The following is an 11,489-nucleotide window of genomic DNA, read 5'->3' on the forward strand; positions in this document are numbered from 1 at the left end:
GGATAGTGAGGGGTCTAGCCCAATGTCAGCAGCAGTGGTCCACTCATCCAGTTTGTCATAGGCTAGATTATAATCTTCCAAAAAGAGCTTCAGTGATGGGGATGAATAAAGAATATAGTAATTAGCCTATTTCTATATGCATGTTGAAATAATAGGCTACCATAAACTATATTTTGACATTAGTATGCTTGTGACTACAGTATTTTAGCCTATGCTAGACATATGTAAGGATTATGCACGAAATATAAGTATTTTATGTTTGTAATCAATATTTTAAATAGGGTTACTACACATCTGTTTGTGCATGGCCATTCGGTTCCTGTCAAAACATCTTTAATAATCTGGTTTCCAGATTATATCTGTTTACAACTTCTTTGGAACTCTACATGACCCCAAGGCCTAAAGTTAGTATCTGTGTAATTCATACCATCTCAAATTTAAAATCACATTGTTTTCATTAACTGGCTGCTTGGCTCAGGGTCATTTTAACACTGTGTTGCAATTGTCCACAACCCTAGAAACCATGACAATATCTCACGGGCCTAGCAAGAGACAACAACAGTGAAGTCAATAATGTCAATGTTTACCCAAAACATAGGCCTAGTGATGAAATTGATGCTAGTTTAAATTATTGTAGATTAAGGCTCAGGACAGTAGGCTAGCCTATAAGAGCAATACAGCCAGTGGAAAAAAGTGACTCACAAAAAAATATTAAAAACAGTATTTACCCATAAAAGGTGTGAATAGTGCAATTTTTTGCCGAAACTTTTCACAACATTTCAGAAATGCCAAGTTGATCAAATATTGTTTACCCAGTAAACACGCACACCTTTGGCCGACATATCAAAATGCATGTGTTGTAGTTGTATGGGTGTATGTAGTTTGGAGAGTGTTTGCAAATTGGGAAAATGTTACTGAGACATCAGAATAGAATGTTGTTGTCTGCCGACATATAAACGATGTACAACTAAATCATTTATTCTAAATAGCCTACAAGACATAATGAGCAAATGACATCTAAAGACAAAGCTGTGCTATACTAGCCCATGTTAGCTAGATAGGTAAATTAGGCTAACCAGCTATCTATATCTTGTAGTTACTGTATGTAGCCAGATTACATGCCTGAGGGCCTGACCCCCAGGGGGCTCCCATTGATTTTGTTGAGTCACCAGGGGTCGGACTGGGAACATAAATCGTCCCTGGCTTTTCTAAAGCAGAAAAACAGACCTTACGCAAACAGAGCGCAACGGAGTATGTGAATGCAGTTTCACTTCACAAAATGTGTGGCTCCATGTAGAACATACGCCTGCCTATACTGCGGGGGCAGCGTTGAGTAGCATGAAGTTCTATATTTTACCACCAAACTTGATTTGGTTGAAAATGGAGCAAAGTTAACGCAAAGTTGCTTCACAAAAGAACAAACTCTGCATATACAGTGGGGAGAACAAATATTTGATACACTGCCGATTTTGCAGGTTTTCCTACTTACAGAGCATGTAGAGGTCTGTCATTTTTATCATAGGTACACTTCGACTGTGAGAGACGTAATCTATGTAAATGTAAAGGTGTGCGGGAAAACAAGACAAAACAAATGGAAAATGAAAGGTGGAGCGGCGATGGCTAGAAGACCAGTAACGTCGACCGCCGAGCGCCGCCCGAACAAGGAAAGGAACCGACTTCGGCGGATTTCCCTATCCAGAAATCTGGCAGTGGCTTCTGATTAAATTCAATTTTCACAGAACTGCTTGTTGCAATTTTTGTGAGGCTCTCTTGTTCAGATATCGGTAAGTGGAATGGAGGCAGGGCATGAAAGGGATAACGAATCCAGTTGTTTGTGTCGTCCATTTCGGGAAAGTACCTGCGTAATTGTGCACCCAGCTCACTTCAGGTGCTTCGCTATATCACATTTGACATTGTCCGTAAGCTTGACTTCATTTGCACACAAAAAAATCATACACTGATGGAAAGACCTGTGTATTGGCCTTGTTAATGCAGAAAGAAATATAAATAATCAGTCTAAATTTTGTCCCGCACATTTAATATAGTTGCGGAGAGTCCCTGTAATCTGAGATTCAGATCATTCAGGTGAGAAAAAACATCAACCAGATAGGCCAGTCGTGTGACAAACTCGTCATCATGCAAGCGGTCAGACAAGTGAAAATGATGGTCAGTAAAGAAAACTTCAAGGTCATCTCTCAATTTAAAAAAACTTTTCAATACTTTGCCCCTTGATAACCAGCATTCTAAAAACATTACATGGTCCTGCCCATATCATTGCATAATGCAGAAATACACGAGAGTTCACAGGCATTGCTTTAACATAGTTAATCATTTTCATAGTGTCTAAAACGTCTTTCAAGCTGTCAGGCATTCCCTTGGCAGCAACAGCCTCTCGGTGGATGCTGCAGTGTACCCAAGTGGTGTTGGGAGCAGTGAAACAGTGTTGTTTGATGAAGGCATTGTCTGTGTAGTTTTTTGGGACTTTTCCCCCAGCATTGTCCCAGCCATATCCGCAGCAGCAGAGGACTCTACCACCAGTCGACTTAGCGAGCCAGCACACCAGTCCATTCAGCAGTCCGTCCAGGTCAGCAAAGCCCGTTTGTGCCTCCCGGACAAATATGACGGAACCCCATCTAAATACTGTGGCTTCCTACTCCAGTGCTCCCTCTATTTTGCGCACCAGATGGGAGCCCCCACCACCGAGATGTCAAAGGTTGCCACAGTTTTTTCTTTGCTGACTGGGTGGGCGTTGGAGTGAGCTACAGCCAGCTAGTGTGATCGACACTAAAAAGGGTTTGGCAGAAAGTGATGAAGATGTGATAATTACACCTGCCCCAGGAGGTGGAAGATCACGTGAACGTCCCTCATGTGAACGTCCCTATACATTTAAACTCGGGATCTACAAGAGCAGAAGGACGTTTGCGTGATCTTCCACCTCCTGGGGCTGGTGTAATTATCCCATCTTCATTACTTTCTGCCAAACCCTTTTTAGTGTCGATCACACTAGCTGGCTGTCCCTCATGTAGTGTTTCTATAATGCAAGTGGATTCTGGTGCTGCGGGGAACTTTATTGACCAGACCCTTGCATCCTCTCTGAAAATCACCTCATACCTCTCTGTTTCTGGTTCAAGCCCTTGATAATCGGCCACTAGGATCCGGGACCATCACCACACCACTCACCATCACCGTGGAGTCCATACATCAGGAGAACATTCCCTTCTTCATCATTAGTGCACTAGCTCACAAGATCATCCTCGGCCTCCCATGACTCCAACACCATAACCCCAGCATGTCATGGTTGAGGATGAAAATCACGGACTGGGCACCAGACTGCTGAATGACCTGCTGTCCCATCCCCTGTGGTTGTACGTCAGTTGAGAGTCCTGTGGTTGCCCTTCAGCCCTACATCCCAGAGGTTTACCAGGACCTGGGTGAGGTTTTTTCCAAAACCCGTGCCACCGGTCTCCCTCCTCATTGCCTCTGGGACTGTGCCATTGACCTGCTAGCAGGCTCTGCGCCCCCGCGCAGACACATCTACCCTTTGTCGGTGGCTGAAACTAAGGTCATAGAGGAGTACATCCATGAGGTGCTCCAACAAGGCTTCTTCTTCATGGAGAAGATGGATTGAGGATAACGCCTGTGTACTGATTACAGAGGACTGAATGAGATCACCACTAAATACCATTACCCTCTCCCATTGGTGCTGGCAGCTATCGAACAGCTCCTTGGGGCTCAGTTCTTTACCAAATTGGACCTGAGGAGTGCATACAATCTCAACCGCATCCGGGAGGGGGATGAATGGAAGATAGCTTTTAGCATGATGTCTGGTCACTATGAGCCCTTGGTGATGCCTTTTAGGCTAGCCAATGCTTCATCAGTGTTCCAGACATTCGTCAATGAGGTATTCCGGGGCATGCTCAGATGCCAGGTGGTCGTGTATATCGATGACATTCTGGTCTACTTGGCTACCTTGGAGGATCACATCGCTCACTTCCGAATAGTCCTGGAACGCCTCCTGGCCAATCAACTATATGTCAAGGCAGAGAAGTGCCAATTTCATCAGGAAGCTGTCTACTTTAGGCTACCAGATCATCTGGCAAGGAGTGATGATGGATGTTAAGAAGGTAGATGCGGTCAGGTCACGGCCAGTCCCAACCATCATAAAAGGTTTACAAAGTTTTTTGGCGTTTGCCAACTTCTACCTCCGTTTCATCAGGACCTTTAGCTCCATCGCCTCTCCTCTCACCTCTCTCCTCAAGGGTGGTCCCCATAGATTGGTGTGGACTCCGGCAGCTGACAAAGCCTTTTGCCTACTGAAGGGACGTTTCACCTCCGCCCGATTGCTCAAACACCCGGATCCTATTAACCTTTGTGCTGGAGGTGGATGCTAAAGAGGTGGGCATCCTTGTGCGTATTACTCTAAGAAACTGTCTCCTGCAGAAAGAAATTATGACATCGGTGATCGAGAGCACCTGGCGGTGAAGTTGGCATTAGAAAAGTGGACACACTGGCTGGAGGGCGCCAAGGACCCATTTGTCATCCTCACCGACCATCAAAACCTGGAGTAAAAATGGACAGAGGCGGCTGAACCCACGCCAAGAAGCTCGGGGTCACGGTCAGCCTCACTTCCAGGTATAGGCCTCAGTCTAACGAGCAGGTGGAGAGGAAAAATGAGGAGCTGGGAAGGTTCCTGAGGAGCCACTGTCAGGACAGGCAGGGGGAGTGGGCCCGATTCCCTCCTTGGGCGGAGTACGCCCAGAAATTGTTACGTCACTCCTCCACTGGACCAGACCGAAGCTCATGCGGTGGATGAGTGGTTCAGGCGCGCAGAAGAAGTGTGGAGCAATACCCACGTGAGACTCCAGCGCGCCGTCCACCATCAGAAAGAGCAGGCGGATTTCCATGAAAGGGAGGCTCCTGTGTCCCATCCTGGTGATCACGTCTGGCGCTCCACCAGGAACCTCCCACTCCGCCTGCCCTGCAAGAAGCTGAGCCCCAGGTTTGTGGGGCCGTTCAAGGTTCTCTGGAGGGTCAACGAGGTGACATATAGATTACAGCTCCCCAGTGACTACCATATCTCACCTTCCTTTCATGTCTCCCTTCTCAGGCCGGTGGTTCCTCATCCCCTGGCTGAGGCTGTCCCCCACGACACCCCTCCACCTCCCCTGGATGTCGAGGGAGGTCCTGCCTATGCTGTCAGATCCCTACTGGACTCCTGACATTGTGGGGGTTGGCTCCAATTAACGTAATTTCCGGTCACAACTTGCAGACTTGTTTTCGAGTTGCTGTGCGTTTTGTTGCCAACCTATTTTGCTACCTGACAACAACTATATTTTTTTCCCTCAACTTTTTCACTCCGGACGCTTTATCTGGACACGATTCGTCAGGACCTCCAACAGCCGAAGCTAAGTAGTAACATTAACATGATGCCTTCTAATTGCAGTCGCTGTACTCGCCTTACGGCGAGGATAGCTGTGCTACAAGCCCAGCTTCAGACGCAATCGTTAGGCAAGGGTAATTTCAGTGTAGGAAAGGATGAAACAGCGTCTGTGCCACCAGTAAGTACAGATAGTAGTATAAATCCCCTGGCACAGTCCCCGCAGCCGGACAACTTTCTCACGGTTTCTGGAAGGAAATGCTGTAGGAACGCTCAACCGGTGTCGCTCATTCAGCCGACAGAAACTTTCAACCGGTTTTCCCCATTAAGCAGCGAGTCGGAGTCAGAGGCTTCCAGAGTCTTCTCTGGTCTCTACTCCTCCCGTTACGGGGTCTGAGACGCCGAAGCTTCCCACCATTAGCTCTGACAAATTGAAAACTCTAGTCATTGGCGACTCCATTACCCTTAGACTTACGTATTAGACTTCAAACGAATCATCCAGCGATCATACACTGTTTACCAGGGGGCAGGGCTACCGACGTTAAGGCTAATCTGAAGATGGTGCTGGCTAAAGCTAAAACTGGCGAGTGTAGAGAGTATAGAGATATTGTTATCCACGTCGGCACCAACGATGTTAGGATGAAACAGTCAGAGATCACCAAGCGCAACATAGCTTCTGCGTGTTAATCAGCTAGAAAGATGTGTCGGCATCGAGTAATTGTCTCTGGCCCCCTCCCAGTTAGGGGGAGTGATGAGCTCTACAGCAGAGTCTCACAACTCAATCGCTGGTTGAAAACTGTTTTCTGCCAGCATAGTGGAGTCTGCCACTAGAACAGTCAGTGTAGTCAGCTCAGCTATCACCATTGAGACCATGTCTGTGCCTCGACCTAGGTTGGGCAAAACTAAACATGGCGGTGTTCGCCTTAGCAATCTCACTAGGATAAAGACCACCTCCATTCCTGTCATTATTGAAAGAGATCATGATACCTCACATCTCAAAATAGGGCTACTTAATGTTAGATCCCTTACTTCAAAGGCAATTATAGTCAATGAACTAATCACTGATCATAATCTTGATGTGATTGGCCTGACTGAAACATGGCTTAAGCCTGATGAATTTACTGTGTTAAATGAGGCCTCACCTCCTGGCTACACTAGTGACCATATCCCCGTGCATCCCGCAAAGGATGCACGAAGTTTTCGTCTTTTGAGCTTCTAGTTATGAAATCTATGCAGCCTACTCAATCACTTTTTACAGCTACTGTTTACAGGCCTCCTGGGCCATATACAGCGTTCCTCACTGAGTTCCCTGAATTCCTATCGGACCTTGTAGTCATAGCAGATAATATTCTAATCTTTGGTGACTTTAATATTCACATGGAAAAGTCCACAGACCCACTCCAAAAGGCTTTCGGAGCCATCATCGACTCAGTGGGTTTTGTCCAACATGTCTCTGGACCCACTCACTGTCACAGTCATACGCTGGACCTAGTTTTGTCCCATGGAATAAATGTTGTGGATCTTAATGTTTTTCCTCATAATCCTGGACTATCGGACCACCATTTTATTACGTTTGCAATTGCAACAAATAATCTGCTCAGACTCCAACCAAGGAACATCAAAAGTCATGCTATAAATTCACAGACAACACAAAGATTCCTTGATGTCCTTCCAGATTCCCTCTGTCTACCCAAGGACGCCAGAGGACAAAAATCAGTTAACCACCTAACTGAGGAACTCAATTTAACCTTGCGCAATACCCTAGATGCAGTTGCACCCCTAAAAACTAAAAACATTTCTCATAAGAAACTAGCTCCCTGGTACACAGAAAATACCCGAGCTCTGAAGCAAGCTTCCAGAAAATTTGAACGGAAATGGCGCCACACCAAACTGGTAGTCTTCCGACTAGCTTGGAAAGACAGTACAGTGCAGTACCGATGAGCCCTTACTGCTGCTCGATCATCCTATTTTTCTAACTTAATTGAGGACAATAAGAACAAACCCTAAATTCCTTTTTGATACTGTCGCAAAGCTAACTAAAAAGCATCATTCCCCAAGAGAGGATGACTTTCACTTTAGCAGTGATAAATTCATGAACTTCTTTGAGGAAAAGATTATTATTATTAGAAAGCAAATTACGGACTCCTCTTTAAATCTGCGTATTCCTTCAAAGCTCAGTTGTCCTGAGTCTGCACAACTCTCCCAGGACCTAGGATCAAGAGAGATGCTCAAGTGTTTTAGTACTATATCTCTTGACACAATGATGAAAATAATCATGGCCTCTAAACCTTCAAGCTGCATACTGGACCCTATTCCAATTAAACTACTGAAAGAGCTGCTTCCTGTGCTTGGCCCTCCTATGTTGAACATAATAAACGGCTCTCTATCCACCGGATGTGTACCAAACTCACTAAAAGTGGCAGTAATAAAGCCTCTCTTGAAAAAGCCAAACCTTGACCCAGAAAATATAAAAAACTATCGGCCTATATCGAATCTTCCATTCCTCTCAAAAATGTTAGAAAAGGCTGTTGCTCAGCAACTCACTGCCTTCCTGAAGACAAACAATGTATACGAAATGCTTCAGTCTAGTTTTAGACGCCATCATAGCACTGAGACGGCACTTGTGAAGGTGGTAAATGACATTTTAATGGCATCGGACCGAGGCTCTGCATCTGTCCCCGTGCTCCTAGACCTTAGTGCTGCTTTTGATACCATCGATCCCCACATTCTTTTGGAGAGATTGGAAACCCAAATTGGTCTACATGGACAAGTTCTGGCCTGGTTTAGATCTTATCTGTCGGAAAGATATCAGTTTGTCTCTGTGAATGGTTTGTCCTCTGACAAATCAACTGTAAATTTCGGTGTTCCTCAAGGTTCCATTTTAGGACCACTATTGTTTTCACTATATATTTTACCTCTTGGGGATGTTATTCGAAAACATAATGTTAACTTTCACTGCTATGCGGATGACACACAGCTGTACATTTCAATGAAACATGGTGAAGCCCCAAAATTGCCCTTGCTAGAAGCATGTGTTTCAGACTTAAGGAAGTGGATGGCTGCAAACTTTCTACTTTTAAACTCGGACAAAACAGAGATTCTTGTTCTAGGTCCCAAGAAACAAAGAGATCTTCTGTTGAATCTGACAATTAATCTTAATGGTTGTACAGTCGTCTCAAATAAAACTGTGAAGGACCTCGGCGTTACTCTGGACCCTGATCTCTCTTTTGAAGAACATATCAAGACCATTTCAAGGACAGCTTTTTCCATCTACGTAACATTGCAAAAATCAGAAACTTTCTGTCCAAAAATGATGCAGAAAAATGAATCCATGCTTTTGTCACTTCTAGGTTAGACTACTGCAATGCTCTACTTTCCGGCTACCCGGATAAAGCACTAAATAAACTTCAGTTAGTGCTAAATACGGCTGCTAGAATCCTGACTAGAACCAAAAAATTTGATCATATTACTCCAGTGCTAGCCTCTCTACACTGGCTTCCTGTCAAAGCAAGGGCTGATTTCAAGGTTTTACTGCTAACCTACAAAGCATTACATGGGCTTGCTCCTACTTATCTCTCTGATTTGGTCCTGCCGTACATACCTACACGTACGCTATGGTCACAAGACGCAGGCCTCCTAATTGTCCCTAGAATTTCTAAGCAAACAGCTGGAGGCAGGGCTTTCTCCTATAGAGCTCCATTTTTATGGAACGGTCTGCCTACCCATGTCAGAGACGCAAACTCTGTCTCAACCTTTAAGTCTTTACTGAAGACTCATCTCTTCAGTGGGTCATATGATTGAGTGTAGTCTGGCCCAGGAGTGGGAAGGTGAACGGAAAGGCTCTGGAGCAACGAACCGCCCTTGCTGTCTCTGCCTGGCCGGTTCCCCTCTTTCCACTGGGATTCTCTGCCTCTAAACCTATTACAGGGGCTGAGTCACTGGCTTGCTGGGGCTCTCTCATGCCGTCCCTGGAAGGGGTGCATCACCTGAGTGGGTTGATTCACTGATGTGGTCATCCTGTCTGGGTTGGCGCCCCCCCTTGGGTTGTGCCATGGCGGAGATCTTTGTGGGCTATACTCAGCCTTGTCTCAGGATGGTAAGTTGGTGGTTGAAGATATCCCTCTAGTGGTGTGGGGGCTGTGCTTTGGCAAAGTGGGTGGGGTTATATCCTTCCTGTTTGGCCCTGTCCGGGGGTGTCCTCGGATGGGGCCACAGTGTCTCCTGACCCCTCCTGTCTCAGCCTCCAGTATTTATGCTGCAGTAGTTTATGTGTCGGGGGGCTAGGGTCAGTTTGTTATATCTGGAGTACTTCTCCTGTCCTATTCGGTGTCCTGTGTGAATCTAAGTGTGCGTTCTCTAATTCTCTCCTTCTCTCTTTCTTTCTCTCTCTCGGAGGACCTGAGCCCTAGGACCATGCCCCAGGACTACCTGACATGAGGACTCCTTGCTGTCCCCAGTCCACCTGGCCGTGCTGCTGCTCCAGTTTCAACTGTTCTGCCTTATTATTATTCGAACATGCTGGTCATTTATGAACATTTGAACATCTTGGCCATGTTCTGTTATAATCTCCACCCGGCACAGCCAGAAGAGGACTGGCCACCCCACATATGCTCTCTCTAATTCTCTCTTTCTTTCTCTCTCTCGGAGGACCTGAGCCCTAGGACCATGCCCCAGGACTACCTGACATGATGACTCCTTGCTGTCCCCAGTCCACCTGACCGTGCTGCTGCTCCAGTTTTAACTGTTCTGCCTTATTATTATTTGACCATGCTGGTCATTTATGAACATTTGAACATCTTGGCCATGTTCTGTTATAATCTCCACCCGGCACAGCCAGAAGAGGACTGGCCACCCCACATAGCCTGGTTCCTCTCTAGGTTTCTTCCTAGGTTTTGGCCTTTCTATGGAGTTTTTCCTAGCCACCGTGCTTCTACACCTGCATTGCTTGCTGTTTGGGGTTTTAGGCTGGGTTTCCGTACAGCACTTTGAGATATCAGCTGATGTACGAAGGGCTATATAAATAAATGTGATTGATTTGATTTGATTCAGTACCTGATGGACTGGGAGCGGTACGGTTCAGAGGAGCGGTGTTGGGTTCCAGTAGAGGACATTCTGGATCCCAACATCATCCGTGATTTCCACCTTCGCGTCCGGACCAGCCTGCTCCTCGCCCTCGGGGCCGTCCCCTTGGCCGGCATCGTCCTGTGGCTGGAGCTGCACATCTGGGGGGGAGTACTGTCACATTTACTCCCGCTCCCCCTCTCTGGCACTCGACGTCACCAGTTTACTAATCACTGGCTCTGACAACCATCATTACGCACACCTGGCACCATCGTTACGAGCACCTGCGCCTCATCATGAGACACACCTGGTCTCCATCACTTCCCTGATTACCTCCCCTGTATTTGTCGCTCCCTTAATTTAATTCCCAAAGGCAGCAATAGTTATGTGTTTCATGTCCAGACGCTACTCTTGTTTTGTATAGTTCCTTGTTTATTGCATTATTAAACTCACCACCTGCACCTGCTTCTCGACTCGCAGCGTCTCCGTTACACCCATGTTGACTCCAATGCTTCCCACAGTTGGGTGGACCATTCTTGATACATAGGGGAAACTGTTGAGCATGAAAAACCCAGCAGCATTGCAGTTCTTGACACACTCAAACAGGTTCCTGGTACCTACTACCATGTTTCATTCAAAGGCACATACATTTTTTGTCTTGCCCATTCACCCTCTGGCACACATACACGATCCATATGTCAAGGCTTTAAAATCTTTCTTTAACCTGTCTCCTACCCCTTCATCTACACTGAAGTGTAATTAACAGGTGACATCAATAATGCCAGGTTGTAGTTGTAAATTATAACTTGTTCTCAACTTGCCTACATGGTTAAATAAAGGTGAAATAAAAAAAGGGATCATAGCGTTCACCTGGATCCCCTAGTCATTCGGTCATGAAAACAGCAGGTTTTGTTTTGTACACTCAGTGTAGATGTGCCTATACTGCCAATTCACTTTGATGGACACTAGATGAAGTCGGTATATTTTGGGGGCTTTCATTTGAAGGAAAAAAACAGTACAAGACTATTCACAGATTGTTCTTGCCATAATA

This window comes from Oncorhynchus kisutch, linkage group LG11 (genome assembly GCF_002021735.2).
Source record: "Oncorhynchus kisutch isolate 150728-3 linkage group LG11, Okis_V2, whole genome shotgun sequence".
In the NCBI taxonomy this organism is placed as follows: Eukaryota; Metazoa; Chordata; class Actinopteri; order Salmoniformes; family Salmonidae; genus Oncorhynchus; species Oncorhynchus kisutch.